The following is a 4396-nucleotide window of genomic DNA, read 5'->3' as shown; positions in this document are numbered from 1 at the left end:
GAGGCTCTAATCATTTTAGAGAACCTCTCCAGAGGTCTCTTAAGGATTTTAAAGTCTCTCAGAGATCAAAAGATTTTTGCATACCATTTTCTAATTACATGTAGCTATGACTGGGTCTACCACAAACTGCATGCCTATAGAGTTATGCAACTGTGAAACTTCATTTGTCATCAGAAAGAGACGGCCATATGCAGAGTTATATGAGTGTTGCTGTAAGTCTATAAAACCAACTAATGTAGAACTAAAGTATCAAAGAAATCTTTGCTGACTACACTGCCAAATGTTACAGCAGTGTAGTGTTCAGACTGTAACATCAAAAACAGAAGAATCTGCATCTCATATGGAGACAGATTTTACCGTTATCAACTCCTGTGACCTCTAGTAGTGTCTTTGATGTTACAGATGAGATGGCAGATAGAAATATAGAAGAAAAAAACAATATTGACTGAAAGACTGATATTGAGTCTGTTAAGGCCTTATGTAACACTGGTTTTAAATTGGATGTGGATCTACCTAAAGCAATTCACCTATAGGGCCAAAAGTTGCTAATAAACTTTTGAAGATGTTGGAGACAATATTTATTTTCTTTCTCATTCCCACTTTTTGAAATGTCATGATCAGTATAATATGGTGAACCTTGTTCCCGACAGAACAAAACTTGAGTGCACTAAGCACAAATGAGTTGTAGAGGAATTGAAACTAAGAAAAGCTAATAGTAAAACTAATTTGATAATCCGTAATGGTGTTAATACTGAGAGACAACCCTGTCTTAATAAAGGTGCTCAAACTACTGACACTCAACAGGCTAGTCAGTCTTCCTGATGAAAGTTTGGCTGGTATGATATGTTAAGAGTTTTGTATACAAATGTCGATCAGTTTTTAAATAAACGTGATCTTTCAGCTCAAATTACAGGCAATCACCCCCCAGATATAATTATTATTACTGAAATGCTTCTCAACTCTATCATTAGTTCAGCCCTGTTTGCACTTCCTGGATATTTTCTTTATTTACATTTTGATCCTAACAATTATAACCCTGTCACTTCTCACATACATGGAGTAGGAATATTTATCTCTAAGATGCTGCTGGCTCATCAAGTATTTTTAACTCATCCGATTTATCAAATATCGGCTAGGATCCAACTCCACGGATCTGACTCGATGTTAGTTGGTTGTATATACCACAGTCCTACAGGTCATCTCAATGCTAGTGTTTCATCTCTTTGTGATTTGTTTACTGGACTTATCAACTATAGTCACTTATTAATTTGTGGGGATCTCAATTTTAAAGTAACTTGGTCCGAACTTTCAGGTTCAGCCCAACCACTAATTGTCATGTAGAACCTTTTCTTGACTCAGTGGATGATCTATTTCGTTAATGAGCCTACAAGAATTAGACAGGGTGCTTAATAGATTAAGTATTTATAAATGAAGACAACATGGTCAGCAATTTGTCATATTTTCCACCCTTGGGAAATAGTGACCATATCTGCATACAATTTGATTTAATGTGTTACTCAGAGCCCAAGAAGACAGTCAATTATATGTATAACACAAGAGCAGCAAATATTGATATAATGAAGCAAACTCTTTGTGATGTTGACTGGGTAATCATACTGGACCCCCTTGATATGAATGATGCTTGGTTGCGATTTAAGTCTATATATTTCAAAATACTATTGACCAGTGTGTTCCTACTTTTAAAAACCCAAGGAAAAGATAAGTCTGTATAGTAACTCTGAAGTATTTAGTTTGAAAATGAGGAAGAATCATCTTTGGAAAAGGTATCCCTCAACTCATTCTGTAGATCTCTCAAATTTTTAACTAAATACTTAAAATACATCAACTTGAGGTGTTGTAAAGTTACAAGTTGATGTATTTAGTTAAGATACTGGTATTTAGAAATCTTGCATCACAGCAACAATCTTACTGAAATGGGGGAGGGGCTCTTCACCACATGTACAGTAGTCTATAAACTATTGTTTATCATGAAATAGATTATCTAATCAAAAACAGCCAAGCTGTAAAAAAAGGTGCGGCCCCCAAAAAGGCCATGGTGAAAAAAGATGTGAAATCCAAGGTGGCGGCCAAGAAATGGCTGTGATGGTAGGTTAATGGTAAAAATTTTAATAACGATAATTCAGGTGAATTTGGTGCTAAGACCAAGTGGCACAAAATTCACCTGAATTGTTGTTATTAAAATTTTTACCGTTAACCTACCATCACAGCCATTTCTTGGCCGCCACTTTGGATTTCACATCTTTTTTCACCATGGCCTTTTTGGGTCCGCACCTTTTTCTACAGCTTGGCTGTTTTTGATTAGATATCACTTCTTTCTGTATTTTGTATACTGCAAAGCCGGCCTATGGCTGGCTTTGGGGCTTTTTTAACCCATGTGTTTTTTTTATTTACCACAGGAAGAAGAAAAGAACTTATAGAAGATTTTTAATACTTCAATTATTTTTGATTTTATTAGTTATTATACAAATTATATACATATATTTATTACATGCCCATTATTCTCCCACAGGATATTTTTTAGCAGCTGATCTCTCTACTGGGTGACTTAAAATATAGCTGAACTATATATAGGATGGTTTCTTTGTAGCTGAACTCTCTCAAGGTGACCTCTTCTAGCTGATTTCTCTACAGGGTGATTTGTTTCTAGCTGAACTCTCTACAGGTTATTTGTTTGCAGCTAAACTCTCTACATCCATGGTGGTTTCTTTGTAGCTGAACTCTCTACATGATGGTTTCTTTGTAGCTGAACTCTCTACAAGGTGACCTCTTCTAGCTGATCTCTCTACAGGGTGATTTGTTTCTAGCTGAACTCTCTACAGGTGATTTGTTTGCAGCTAAACTCTCTACATGGTGCTTTCTTTGTAGCTGAACTCTCTACATGATGGTTTCTTTGTAGCTGAACTCTCTACAAGGTGACTTCTTTTAGCTGATCCCTCTACAGCGTGATTTGTTTGCAGCTGAACTCTTTAGGTGGTGATTTCTTTGTAGCTGAACTCTCTCCAAGGTGACCTCTTCTAGCTGATCTCTCTACAGGGTGATTTGTTTCTAGCTGAACTCTCTACAGGTGATTTGTTTGCAGCTAAACTCTCTACATGGTGCTTTCTTTGTAGCTGAACTCTCTACATGATGGTTTCTTTGTAGCTGAACTCTCTACAAGGTAACTTCTTCCAGCTGATCCCTCTACAGGGCGATTTGTTTGTTGTTGAATTCTCTACACGGTAATTTTTTTGAGGCTGAACTCTCTACATGGCAGTTTCTTTGTAGCTGAACTCTCTACAAGGTAACTTTTTCTAGCTGAACTCTATACAGAGTGATTTGTTTGCAGCTGAACTCTCTACATGATGGTTTCTTTGTAGCTGAACTCTCTATAACGTGACCTCTTCTAGCTGAACTCTTTACATTGTGTCTAGTTTCTAGCTGATCTCTCTACAGGGTGATTTGTTTGCAGCTGAAATCTCTACAGGGTGATTTGCTTGTAGCTGAACTCCTTACATTGTGTCTAGTTTCTAGCTGATCTCCACAGGGTGATTTGTTTGTAGCTGATCTCTCTACAAGTTGATTTGTGTGTAGCTGGTCTCTCTACAGGTTGATTTGTTTGTAACTGATCTCTTTACAGGGCAATTTGTTTGTAGCTGAACTATCTATAAGGTGATTTGATCTCTCTGCAGGTTGATTTGTTTGTAGCTGAACTCTCTGAAGGGTGATTTGCTTGTAGCTGAACTCCTTACATTGTGTCTAGTTTCTAGCTGATCTCTCTACAGGGTGATTTGTTTGTAGATGATCTCTCTGCAGGTTGATTTGTTTGTAGCTGACGTCTCTACAGGGTGATTTGTTTCTAGCTGATCTCTCTACAGGGTGATTTTTTGTAGCTGATCTCTCTGCAAGTTGATTTGTTTGTAGTCGATCTCTCTACAGGGTAATCTGTTTGTAGCTGAACTGTCTATAAGGTGATTTGTGTGTAGCTGATCTCTCTGCAAGTTGATTTGTTTGTAGTCGATCTCTCTACAGGGTAATTTGTTTGTAGCTGAACTGTCTATAAGGTGATTTGTTTGTAGCTGATCTCTCTGCAGGTTGATTTGTTTTAGCTGAACTCTCTACAGAGTGATTTGCTTCTACTGTAGCTTATCTCTCTACAGGTTAATTTGTGTGTAACTGATCTCTCTACAAGCTGATTTGTTTGTAGCTGATCTCTCTGCAGGTTGGTAGCTGATCTCTCTACAAGTTGATTTGTTTGTTGCTGATCACTCTAAAGATTGATTTGTTTGTAGCTGAACTCTCTGCAAAGTGACATGTGTGTAGCTGAATTCTCTAGAGAGTGATTTAATTGTAGGTGAACTCTCTACAGGGTGCATGACTTGTTTATAGTTGAACTCTC

This window comes from Dysidea avara, chromosome 9 (genome assembly GCF_963678975.1).
Source record: "Dysidea avara chromosome 9, odDysAvar1.4, whole genome shotgun sequence".
NCBI lineage: Eukaryota > Metazoa > Porifera > Demospongiae > Dictyoceratida > Dysideidae > Dysidea > Dysidea avara.
This window is presented reverse-complemented; position numbering follows the sequence as displayed.